Consider the following 14,426-nt stretch of genomic DNA (forward strand, 5'->3'; position numbering starts at 1 on the left):
TAAGCATTTAATAAATTAATAAGTAAATACAAGCATTTGTATCACACTTTTGAAAAAAAGCGTTAGTCTAATTCCACAAATACCACACCAGCGTCTCATAAAGTTCACATCAAGAAGGTTCATTCTTGTGTTCAGAGCAAAAATAAATGTGTCTAAATATAATATCAAATCTTGCTCATAATAAAATGACAGCTCGGTGTATGAATTCGTTTGTATTACACTATATTTCTCAATGTGTCCGTTCTTTTGTAAGCGAAAAAAATGCATCTTGAATCTTTTTGTCCAATTTGATTTTTTCAGCTAAGGTAGAATTGAAACTAATAATAACAAAATTTTATTCCTTCGTAAACATTTATTTCTGTGTATCTCTCAAACTATTTAATTTAATGCTTTATACGTGATTTTCTATTTTATTTGAATATTTTTAAGTTGTAATCTGTATAAATGTATTTTAATAATATATTCTAGTCATTTTACTACATATTTCTCAAATATAAAATTATAATATCACAGAAAAATTATATATTTTTATTATATAATTTTAACTACGTATTAATACATTATAAAGTATATTGATAAAATTTTGAATTCATTGTTTTCTATCTCCATCATAAGGATAATGTTTCCTTTCATTAAATTCTTTGAAATTATTTTATTAACAGGTCAAATATTCTTAAGTCAACCAAGTTTTGGTTCTAAACATAATTACAGGTTAGAATTTTTTTAGAGAAAATAAAACGAATATTTTTTTACCAAGGATTTTTTTCAATAATCAGTAACAAAAAAGTTTTTTTTTTAAGACAGTAAGTTTTATAACTTCTTAACTAACAATACACCCAATTAGCCTATTGAAAGAACAACCAATGTCAAAACTAAAAACATATTGAGTATTTATTTTTCATAAATCTATAAGAATTATTAAAGTAACTATTAAGCGTTTATGACATCATTAGTCCTTCAATCCCAGAAAAATAAGTTCTTACTTTCACTTGAACATAAATTTTGGAACTATTTTTATCCGATTATGTAATCTTTAACATGATATTGGTTTTGGTACATTAAGCCGCAATTGTATACAACCTATCGAAAGACCCTCTCTCCCCTTGCAAAAAAGGAAACACAGCTTCTAAGCTAGCTCTTAAAACTTAAGATCTATTTTCCGTCGATAAGCGAAAGAAGAGTAAATGGAATTGAGCTGTTGGGAAATGTTCGACACATCTTGTCACTTTCGCTTACATAAAAATATCCCAGGTAATGCGCGAGAGCATAGAGAAATCCCACCCCAAAACGCTGACAGCGCCTCCACATCGAAAGCAAGGAACATGAATGGGAGAAGACATCTCATTTTACAATTTCACCGTCCACAACAGGTTAAACTAGTAGTAACTTCTTAGAAACTGAGCAGTTGCCGCTTTATATCATCGCTATTGCTAACGTAATCAAAATTACGGAGGCAAACAATTATTTCATAATTTTAAAAATTTCTGAAATACATTTCAAAATAGAATTTTTTTTTCGAAATTTATATATTTGGTATCGCATAAAGAATTAGAGCAAAAATATTCTGATTGGTGAGTATATATTAGTTACATATTTTTATTTGTGTTAACATATTCAACTTTAACATTAGATTTATTACAATAAATAATGCATTTCTTTTTTTACAGTTAGAGCCATTTTTATCAGTCTATTAAAGAATATTTCTACGAAGTTTTAGGTCATGTTACAGTTTTTATAGGAAATATTTTAAAACTAATTTTTTTAATTTTTCTACCCCGAACAAATCAATTAAACTCATTTGAAATTTAAATATGGTTTCGATATATTGTGTCTTATTATAAAATAATATTTTTAAAAAATAAGCTCAGTTTTTTATTCTTTTTCAGCAAACGATTTTTTAAATAACGCAATTTTATAATCGATTCCTAATTATCGATTTTAATCTTTTATTCTTTAATATAAGATTTACTGATATACTTCTACAGAGATTAGGCAGATTATACTGATTAAAGGGATTAAACCAATATATTAATACAGAGATTTGTGTAAGTTATTTTATAATTTGTGTTAAATCTAAAAAAAATCTATTATTTTGCTCAAACTTATTGTGACTTGCTTATTTTATACTCTTTACCGTAATTCTAAAGCTGAAACAAATGTCTATAAGCATAATATTTACTATATGTAAGATGATAGGAAAAACTTGAAAAATTTTGTGTTGTGGTTTTAATTTATAACTTAATTTTCTGTTAAACTTATCTGTCCTTTTTAACTATTAAAATAAATTCAAAAACACCATTTTTTAAGAATCATTGAGACAAAATGTCGTAATTCTTTTTCGCACCTTTAAATTTTAATTTTTAAGAACTTCAAAAGAAAAAATAAATTATTAATAAGTAATTAAAATGTACATATGCATATATCATTTTGTATTTTATCAATTGAAATTATAAATTATGCTTATTTTATTTGGTTATACATAACATATACCACATTATAATTCTAGAATAACATATTAGTCTTAAAATTTCTTGAAATAGAAAGAACAGCTGTTAGACAAAATACAAAATTTTTAACGGAATATTGTATTTTAATCATCTATTCTCTTGAAATGAAAAATGAGTGCAAGACAAATTGTAAATTATTTTGTAGATTAAAATCATATTCATCTCTGAGTTATACTTTTACCTTTGAAATGAAGAACGAATAATGAACAAAATACAAACTAATTTACTAAATTTATCTATCCTAATCATTTCCGAGTCATTTATATTCTCTAGAAATGAGGAATTAATGTAACACAAGGTAAGAAGTTTTTATTGAATTAATGAAAAAAAAAGTATGGTTAAAAATATCAGAATGTGGTAAAGTTTATTTTGTATTTCTGACTCGAAAAGAACATGAAAAAGCTCAGTAATACTTACCGAAGCGCTTTGGTAATGGCTTTAGTAAAAGTAACAATAAAATATGGTTTTATAATATGTGATAAAATTTGATGAATGCTGTAAAATTTAATAATTTTATCATGATACATTAGAACGCGGAGGAAAAGTTTTAAGTTTGGTATTTTTTACTCAATATGCTGTAATAAGAACTTTAAAACAAAGTTTCCAGTAAACCGCTACCATTAAAGCGGAAAAATTACCAAATGAATGACTGAAATACAATATCTATCGTGTTTTTTTTTAAACCAGAATTATGTTTTTTTTAACGGAAATGCTAATACTATACAGTACTGTAACTTTACCGGAAATTTTTGCAACTATAATAAGGTGATAAATTGAACCAAGCTTCATTTCAAGTTGAACCATGGTATCGGCCAACAAAATTTATCGTAGTTTAGGTTTCACGATAATACGGTGCAACCTGCAACTGCGCAATTGTTGCAGTAAATTTGCACAATTTTGTAGTTCAATGATCTCAAAATTTCTAACAATGTATAGGTAGGTACAAAGCAATATTGACTTACTATTTCAAATTAATAAGAGCAGTTTCCATTAATTTTAAAACATTTGAATAGTATATTAGAAAAAAAGATTTATAAACTGTTTTTCTATGTTTATGTCGTCAATGTTTTCGAATAAAAAGTCATTCTTAAGCTTACTCGTTTACTACATACTATTACGATTAAAATAGATGCCACAAAGTACCTATTCTGGTAGAATAGCTCCCGAATTTCAGAAAAAAATGAATATAAATCAAAATTAAAAGTTTCCTAAACTAAAAAATATGCTTCATCAAGTAGCTACCTTGTCTTTTCAAATAGGTTCAAAATTACAAAGCTACGGTGTTGATCTTTGATTTAAAAAAAAAATTATAAATTGACTTTTCTAAACTAAATTTTTATAAAAGTTATTAATGTCAACTCACAATCGTTTTTTAGACATTTCGCCTATGATTAAAATCAGATGTATTTGGTAAATAATCATTTCCAATCACAGCATTTGCATTGCGTGTTTAAAAAATTATTCGGCTTTGTTCTTTTATAATAAATTTTAAACATTATGAATCGAAGCTAAATTGCGAACTATCTTGTGCTCTTTCAGTAACTTGATCTCCAAAAGCTTATATTTAAAATATACGAAGTAAATTAAGTTAAACTCGTGTAGTATAATGAGAGGGATTACAATAGTTAATTTTAAGTAGCAATTTTAATAGTTCCTCTTAAGTAGACTAAATAGTGACTACAACAACAAAACTATCGTTTGCTTAGAACTAAAATCCCATTATAATGGACGGCAGCATTGCAGTAAAAACTCTTACAATAAATAAAGAACTCGCCAAAACAGCCAAGTTTTCCTCCTTAGTTTCTGATAAATCTATTTTATATTAGACTCGACAGTTGCGAAATGGGACATTTCGCCAACATTCATCTTCGAAACTGTAATCGCATCTAAATGTAAAACATTTTGCGAAGTTAAAAAAAAAAGACTTCTGTTTTGGTGAAGAAGTTAGAAATTGGTTAATTATAGTAGTGTTAAATTAGTAAATATATTTAAAAAATGTTTCATGAAATAGTTAAAAAATATTGAACAAAATTAAACTCGAAAAATCGAGAACGTAATAAGCTAAATCTTTAATTAATAGTTATTGTATAAATTGATTTAAATTAACCTTTAATCATGAAATAAATAAACACTCTTAAGTAATACCATAGTAAACAGATTCTTTAAACTTTTTTTTTAATTTAATAGGTTATAATATTTCTTTTACATTACGGTATATTTTAGTACTATTTTTAAATATATGTGTAAACATACACTTTTAAAATTACAAATAATCATTTAAAAGTATTTACAGAATGCTTAGTCCATCAAATAAGTAAAACTCACTCAGAGAAAAAAAATATAGTGAAAACTACCAGAATATGGTAACATTTCTGGGTCTATAGAAATATCAAAGAGAGCGAAAATTTTTACGGACACTCTTTCATAATAGTTGTGGTAAAATTAACAACAAAATATGATTTTATAATGAGTGATAAAATCTGAAAAATGTGGTAAAATCCGGTAGCTTTATCATAATACCTTGGAGCATAACGTAAAAACCATTTAATCAGTCGAATTTACTTTTCAGTTTTGTATTTACACTAGATTATGTGTTAATGAGATCTGTAATTTTAAATACCAGAATTTCCGGGAAACCGTTTCCAAGTGAACAGAAAAATTACCAAATAAATGGTTCAAATACTATATATTTTGGTTTAATTGAGCAGAATTATTTTTTTAACCAGAAATATTATTACTAAACAGTGCTGTAATTTTACCAGAATTTTCTTCTCCGTGCTTTTCTAGTCTTTCCCAGAAAATTATATAGGGATAAATAAAATAATAAGTAAAGTAAAGCATTCCCACGACAGCCCGTAGAGGGCCAGGGGGGTCATGGAAGATAAGGCTCCACAATTTCATGAACAACGGCATGATTGTGGCAAAGCGGTCAGTACTGCGCACAGGCCCTCTTTACTTCCCAGAGCAGTTGGTTCCCATCGAAATGAGGCTGGGTGGGCTTTAGGCTGCGGCTGGGGATCGAACCCTTGCTCTTCACAATGACAACCTCGTGCCTAACCTTTGAGTCTTCGCTGCTCAAAATAATATCAAAAATTAAATTTTTACAAACAGCATTAAATGTTATACTTCTTTTTTATTTTCCTTTGACCCTGTAAGATAAGCTAAGAAATATTTAAATGTATCGACAGCCAGTATTTAGGAGGAGAAAAAACATATATTTAACGACGTGTTTTCGATTTGGTAAGCAGGCTTTCAACAATGGAAGGGAAAATGTCAAATAAAAAAAAACAGGGAAGGATTCGTGTGACATTTTATTTAACAGTGTCCTGTCAGAAATGTCGGTTCGGAAGAGAGCTATGTTGAAACTTTTTGAATGAAATTCTGCCTTGACAAATTTGGTTTTCAAAATAGTTTTAAATGTATACTTTAAAAATTTTCTAATGTTCCTGTCTTATATTTTTATTTCATTGTCTTTTTTATGAAAGACAACGAAATAACTTATTTTCTACGACCTATACAATTTATAGTACTTATGGATCTTAAAATAATCAGAGTTGCAAAATACTTTAACAACGTCTAAAAAATAAATATTTTCACATTTAAAATTTCGGTTTTTTAAGTTGCTTTTAAGTTTAAATCGTAACTTTATTTTTTATTTATTCAATTAAAAATTGCCGAAGGAAATATCTTGTTTAATATTACCGTGTACAATTTTAATTGTGTAAGCTAATATTTAACAAGGGTTTAAGCTACCATATTAAGAATAAATTATCCGACAATTGGGTATACTATAGCCTACGTCACAGGTTGTGTTATTCCTACTAAATTTAACCCATGAACGGCATTTTCTGCGAGCCTAACTTCAAGTCACAAATAAACAAACGAAATGTTTGATCGTTTAAATAGCTGCTCGCCAGATTTTATTGCATTATAATGAAAAGTAATTGATATTCGATTTTTGATTAATAATTGATTTATGTGGATAGTGGCATTTATGTGGATAGTGGCATAGAATTTAGCATTGCGTCATGGTAAATGTTATTCCTACTAAGTAGAAGTAGTTGTGTTTTTTTTATATTATACCCAATTGTGAAAGAAAAACAGCATGAATGAATGTACATTAAAAAAATCCTATAGCTTCTTAAATTTAAAAAGTTAATTTAATTAATTGTTGAAAATGGAAAATCATAAATAACGCTTTACTTCAAGCAAAGGACGACTTTGAAGGTCTTTTTTTCAATAGTGAATTTTTATCTTTGGGTTGAAAATAAATTTAGTCAATAATTTTTTCAAATAAATCTCCTGTATGATTTTTTTAGCTTCCAACAATAATTTCAATACCTGTAGTAGCTTAAATTTTAAGCACGTAGTATAGTAACATCTAGTACTACACTTTTTTATAGATTTTTATAAAATATTATTTTTGCTATGAATAAAATATTAGTTTTTTTTATAGAAACAAGAGTTGTGCAAAAAACAATCCTAACACCATATATATATTACAAAAATAGAACGGCATAGTATAAACAAATCTTCGCAGAAAATTCCTATTTAAAGCACAAAAAAACTAAGACTTAAGAATCGAAACAAGGATATGTCTTTTCCGTATTTCTTAAATTAAGAGAGCATGCTGGCTAATTAAAGTAATGGATTGGCGGAGTAGATAATGTCATTAAGGAGCCAAAGTATTTCATTTGGCGCTGATAAAAGTTAGCTTAATACCTTTTGATCCTTCCGTAATGCAATAATCCAGCAGTCTCTAAAGAACACTCTTCCGGCTGTCAATGCATAAAAGTTTTTTTTTCTTTATCTTGGAATTCTGAAGCCAATTTTTTCTTCTTCTTTCATTTACTCTCTTTTATTTTGTTACAAAAAGAAGAATGTTCAACTAAATCGTTCTAAATCATTTTTAGTTTTTAAAACTTCGGTTTTGTTGGCAAAATCAATACTGAGTTAAGCTTTAGTTTCAGAATTTTTCACGTGATAAATAATTCATTATTTTGCCATTTAATACATTGCTGGACAAAAGTAGCATTTCCGTCTGACAGTTACTAATGCATAGAATTTACTTAAAATAACATTGTTCCAAAGGCTCAGGAAGCAATAGGTATTAGATACCTTTGTTACAACTAAATCAACAATTGATTGTTAAATTCTTTTATTCTCAAATACAAGTTATTAAATTTTAAAAATATTTAAAAAGTGAAGAACTAGATATTCTATTAATTTCTTGAGTAAAAGAAAATATAAAGAATAATTGCAATAACTAATGAATTATCTTGCTGATAAATTATATTAGGCTTTCAAAAATATAAATGTAATACATGCCATTCGTTTGGACAAATTTGTGACAATTAAAACATTAAACAAATATTTCAGTGCTTTATTGTTACATTAAACTATTTTAATTAAAAAAACATTTAAACTATGAAGAACTATATATTTCATAAATTAGCACTGCAAACGCATTTGTAGACAAATATTAGCAATTCTTTTTTAAAGTTTAATTAAGCTGCACTAATGTAGAAATGTTGAAATAAATATAAAGCAAAAATGTGCAATTACAAAAGAAGTATATCATTTATATGCCAGAACTATTTTAAAAACCATTATTATGATAACAACATACTTTAATTAAAAAAATAAATATTAAAATAATAATAATAAGTTATCNCCAGTACTATATATATATATATATATAAAAGGTAAATTATAATAATTTTGCTTGCATGCTTTAAAATATAAGATTTACCCAGAATAATCTTGGTGCAGTAATCGATGGATTCTTTTTTTAAAGAAATAAATCGTCTAGTTATAAACGTTCTTGTTAAATTTTTCACATCAGTTTAATATATAAATTTTTATTTATTTTAAAATTATTATTACATAAAATAACTAAGTATATTACAAACAAATATATTATCAGAAAAACAGTGTTAATAAGTAAAATATAAGACTTATTTAAAAATGCATTTTTTATCGAGATTACAAGCTTAAAAATTAATAGTTAAAATGAAAGCTACGAAATCTTTTATTCTTACATTAAACAATTTTCATCTGAAAGGAATATAGAATAAAAATCGAGAAATATTTCGCGGAAGAAAATGCTTCTGATAAAGAAGAAAATTTTTTGCTAAAATGGTGTTATTTATTTTAAGTGCCGTAATTAAAACGATTACAATGAAAAATTTAATAGCTATGGCAACAATATATCCTATTAGAGCTTATCTTTCTTTTTCTTTTTTTGAAAAAATTACTCTTTTTAGCTTTCACAAACATACATAATTAAAAAATTTCGAGTAAGAAAAATTTTAAGATTTAATTAAATAAATGTAAATGATAATATTGATTTATCTCTTATACTGCTGCAGCATATTTATGAAAAATATCAAAATGTTTTAAAATTTAAAAAAAAATAAGTAAATTTTGAAACTATTTCTATTTAGTTTTTTATTCGTTAGTAAGAAGAAAAAAAGTTTTAAAATGCAATAAAATGAGTGTTTAAATATAATACTGCGCAAAATTATAATTTATTCAAAGATTACATATATTTATATCATTAACAGCTGTATCATTAACAGCTACACCATTCAGCGTAATCGATTAAATGTCAGTTCAGTGCCTTCTAATAATCGACAATGTCTTTATCATATAAATAATATAGCTGTTACGGACTTATTGACATCAGACATCGAGAAATGGGACCCTTTTCTGCCAGATCGCACTGTTCCGTCTGTAATTGATGGCGCATTCTATTATTGATCTAGAAAATCCTCTAACGATATATTATCTCGCCAATCATGTTTTAACATTCCTTCTGTATTCAGATTTCCTTATGAAAAAGAATAATATTAACAATATTTTATGAGACTAATATGCATAGCTTTGTAACGTAAAAAGAGCTTTCTTTTCATTTTCTGAAAGTTTTTATTTTTATTTTTAAATAACAATATTATGTTCATTTTAATTTCTATTGAATATACATTGAAAATTTTAAAAAAGAATTCGTGATTTTAGGAAATATGTATCGCAAATTATTTAACGTAATTAAGCTTGTATAAATTTTTATTTTATTTTTTAATGGCAAGATTAAAAAACAACTACGAAAGCAAATACAAGGAACCATATAAACTGTAAAGATTTTCTCGATCAAATTACGGTAAAAAGTACCGACACTCACGGTGCCTGTACATTTTACCGTAAAATTCATTTTTATCGGCACATCTTACGAAACAAAGTATTTGATGTACCATAATTTTTTAAATAATAATTACCTTAAAATCAGTGATTCACTCTAATTAAATGAATATTATGAAAATTGCGATATAATATTTTTCAGTAAAAGTGGATTTTACGACAAAATTGATTTTATAGGTGAGGCATTTAGTTCCAGTACTTTATAGTGGATTTTTTTACAGGTTAGAGAACAAACATAGAGAGAAAAAAAACCGTAAAGGACGAGAGAAGCATCTTTGGCGATAATTCTAATCCGGGTGGCCCTTGCCTCCCAATAACGGTCCACGAGAGAACGTTTGATTGTGGCTAGACAGAGAATCAGATGGTAACAATGATCACATTCAAATGAAGCCGATCGGGTTGTGTAGAAGTCAGGGAACTGGCTTTGCATCAGAAAGGTTCTGGGTTCGAATCCCGGTTAAGGCTCGGATGTTCTTTCATTCTGTGTACCGTCAATCTTTACTGTGGGAGCAACGTTGGCATAGTATGGTGTCCCTGAAAGAATGGCCATCAAATCCTCCTTAATACGCATGAACTGACGAAATGTATACCCTGGTGAGTGTTGGGGAAAAAAACGTTTAAGTAAATAAAAAGAAATGAAAAAAATCTAAAAAATTTATTAATTACTAAAGAAATTGTGTTTACATAATTTACCCTAGCTTAAAAATGAGCTTAAACTTCAATAAGCAGACACTTCATTTTTGAAAAATGATCTGAAAATCAGACTGAGTCTCTTTGGTTTAGAGCATAGATTTGGTGAATGGTCCCAGATTTGTATACCCTTAAAAAAAAGTACGATCAAAATTACAGGAATTGGGTATAATTTATCGTGTTCCAAACAGCAAAAAGATTAATAATTTTTGTCAAAGCGTTTTGGTAATGATTTTGGTAAATTTAACAATAAAATATGGTTTCAGAATAAAAGATGAAATTTAATAATGAGCTGAAATTTGGTAATTTTATGAGGATATTTTAGAGCATGCCATAAAAACCATTTATTCGATTAAATTTACATTACAAGGTAACGATAACTGTAATTTTAAGGATCAGAATTTCTGGTAAACCATCACCATATGGACGGTAACTGTACCAAATGAATGGTTTAAATATCGCACATTTTGGTTTTATTAACCTAAATTTTGTTTAAAAAAAGAAATGTCATTAACATGCAGTATAATAATTTTACCAAATTTTTTTCCTTTGTGCATAACATTATTAAAAGTAGGGGTAAAGAGATTCTGATGGACCAAACATACCACTGAAAAAATTATTGGTAAGCCTTGAAAAGCTTTAATAAAATAAATAAATAGAATAGAAAAATTCGAGCAAAACCATTACTTTAAAAGCAGTGGGGTTTTTTTTAGGTAGTAATCTCCTTTTCGAATTCCTGCGGGGGGAAAAAGAAATTCTGAATCTCCTTAGCTCGTTTAGATAAAATAAAATAACATTTTCCTGCAAACTCCAAACATTTCCTGCAAACTTAAATTCTATTCAGGCACTTTTCAGATTCACGTGACATACTTTTTTTTGCCGACAACAGTTTATAAAATGCCTACTCGTGTACGCATTTCAGAAAATAAGAAAAAAAACTGTCAATTTCATTATTTTCTCTAGAATGAACTCTCTCTAAAAGCAAGCTGACTTCCTGTCGAAAAACCAGATAATATTTTGAGGTAAAGTTAAGCTAACCAGCGTCCTCAGAAAACTCAAATGTTACGAGTGAAATTTATAAACGGATATTTAAAAACATACTGCTTTGCTTTTTGAATTTAATATTCTTTGAAGAAAAATCCCTCGTAGAGATTGTCCATTAGAAATAATTTTTTTTAAATAACTGGAAACGAAAAGAGGTGAAATTTGGAGTGCTCTTTCAGAAATTATGCATCGAGTTTTTTTTTTCGTGCTTTTTTTAAGTATTTAGAAGATGTTGAAGTAGAAAATTTAGTTAGAGTTTAAAGCTTTAGGTTAAAATAAAATCAAAGTAAATTTTATTCATTTAATTAGAGTACATAAATTAGAACAAATTCGCGTACTAAAAATAATTGTTATTGATCAATTAAAACATTTACATGTGAATAATAAGTTATACACCGCAATTCGGATGTTCTGAAAATCCTTGTGAAAGATAAAATAGAAGGAAATTTGTTTTTGGATTTGTAAACGTGACTGGAACTATTAATAGATATTTTAAAGAGAAATATGATTATTTTGAGCTTAAAATTTCTCATCGCCAATTTTTATGAAAATTAAAAATATTAAAAATTATTATTTTTGTAATATCTCGTGCTATTTTTGCGATTACACATGGTGTGATAGGTAGAACGAGAAACTATCCATTACATCTAACTTTAAGATATTTTTAACACTCAATAACACACTGGTTTAGCATTGAATGACTCTGATGAATAAATCAAGAAGCTTGAAGTGTTAAGGAAGCAAGAAAATCAAGTTCATTAACTAAGTTTGCGAGGCTTTAAATAAAAAAATAATTCAAATAATTAACTAAGCAATACTAAAAACATATTCTTAAAGCATATATCACTCAAGATAAAAATAAAATTCAATTCAATACATACAATAAGTTCAGTGAGCATACTACAGTCCACATGCAATAAATCCAGAAAAATAAACTGGATTAAGTTTGCTGGGTTTTTTTTTATTGATACCTTTTTATACCTATATATCATTTTGCTTTCAAAAATATTGCGTCATTAAAATTTACTTAAATTTTTACGCCTCAAACTTCGATTACAATCTTGTTTTTGTTCTCAATTTCTTTACCTGATGAAATGAAATCAGGTTCATTTTTTACACGATTAAATTGTTTCTTAAAATAATTCTTATTCAATAATTATTGCTATTTTTAAATCACAAATAAAGTGTTCTACAAAACTCAGCATCTCTAGTAGATTACACAACTTATGCTGAAAATAAAGCTCAAAAAGCTAATATTTTAATACATCTGATAATTCTTTCTTTTAATATCGATACGATTCTTAACTTTAGGATGTTATTTAATATATCTTAGGGGCACTATGTCACAAACGTTAAATTTTCAGGTGAACTGGTTCCCTATTCCAACTACGCAGTTAAAATTTCGGAGTACTCAGAATTCCAGTATTTTTTACAGTAAAATCCATTCTTATAATAAAATTTTAAGGAACAAAAAATCTGATATACTTTGTACAGTAATATTTACTGTAAAATTATTGAATAACTGTAACTAAATTAATATTACTGTAAAAATTACCGTATGTACGTAATATGTGATAATGTGTGACATGGGATACAATATTTACTGTATAACTATTGAACAACTGTACTTAAATAAATATTACTGTAAAAATTACGGTACGAAATTTAAAGTTAAATTTTATACCGTAATTTTCACATTAATATTAATTTAATTAGAGTTTTTCAATAATTTTAATAATATGAAATTATGAACCTTAATTTTATGAAAATGAGTATTAATGAATCTATCCACTGTATATAAATCTGTATTATCATAGATATTGCTCATATACCATAGATATTATTGTTTGTACAGTAATGTCATAGATATTACTATATCAAATTTTTTTGTTCCTTAAAATTTTACGAAAATTAATATTAAGGAATCTATCTATTGTAAATCTACAATATCTACTGCAAAATTATTGAATAACTGTAATTAAATGAATGTTAAAATAAAAATTACGGTATAAAATTTATCATTGAAAATGGATTTTATGGATGCTACACTGGAGGTGCCAATAATTTTTACCTCAATTTGAAACAGAATATTTTACAGTGTACCTAAATTTGTTATTTTAAGCTTGAAACCTAGTGACTTGCACTTCTAGAAAAAGAAGTAAAATTGTGAAAGACACAGTAAAAGCTCGTAAAAATATGACATACCGTCTTTTACGTCTGATTCATATTATTTAGGAGGTAAATCATTCTAAGCATCCAGATAATTGGCTAGAATAGCTAAAATTGATCGATTAATTCGTAATGCAAAGATAGGGATTATGAATGGATAGGAGACAGATAGCATAGAATGTAAGTGACAATAAGTATTATACTGTTAGTCATTGCATAGAACGGAACAATGTATCCATTCCGTAAATTAAGCGTATAAGAATAAAAGTTAGATAAACAATTCCAGATTTCTGATATTATATGTACTATAGATGCACTATAGAAAATGATGAATATGCTTTTTTTTATTCCATAGGAAGTAAACAATTTTTATTGAAAAAGAAACATTTCTTAATCAGTATCCACTGAAAAAAAAAGAATGGTCAAAACTAAAAGAATATGGTAAAATTTGCCTTCTTGGCTCAGTGGCAACACCAAAAAGCGCGGTATTTTTTAACGAAAGCGCAATGGCAATGATTTTCATTAAAAATATAAAATATGGTTTTATAATATGTGATAAATTTGGTAAAACATGGTAATATCTTTTCATGCTACCTTAACACGTGTCAGAAAACCATTTTCTTGGTTTAATTTACATTTCAGACCTATACTATGGTAATAACAATAAATTTGGTAACCAGAATCATATGAATAGAAAAATTACCAAATGAATGGTTTAATACCATATATTTAAGTTTGACTAACCAGAATTATGGGAGATTTTTTTACCTGAAATGCCATTACCATACAGTATAATTACAGTATAATATATATATATAT

At 26.8% G+C, this 14,426-nt stretch overlaps 1 protein-coding gene across 1 annotated transcript in view; it reads left to right on the forward strand.

The window, feature by feature from the left end:
* The first annotated feature begins 1,341 nt into the window (after nucleotides 1-1,341).
* LOC107437568 (glycine receptor subunit alpha-2-like) overlaps nucleotides 1,342-14,426 on the forward strand; it is a 43,831-nt gene continuing 30,746 nt past the window's right edge. The window contains exon 1 of the mRNA XM_016049626.3: nucleotides 1,342-1,571. The gene's annotated coding sequence lies outside the window, so the exon portion shown is untranslated. The remainder of the gene's footprint in view (nucleotides 1,572-14,426) is intronic.

This window comes from Parasteatoda tepidariorum, chromosome 10 (genome assembly GCF_043381705.1).
Source record: "Parasteatoda tepidariorum isolate YZ-2023 chromosome 10, CAS_Ptep_4.0, whole genome shotgun sequence".
Lineage (NCBI taxonomy): Eukaryota > Metazoa > Arthropoda > Arachnida > Araneae > Theridiidae > Parasteatoda > Parasteatoda tepidariorum.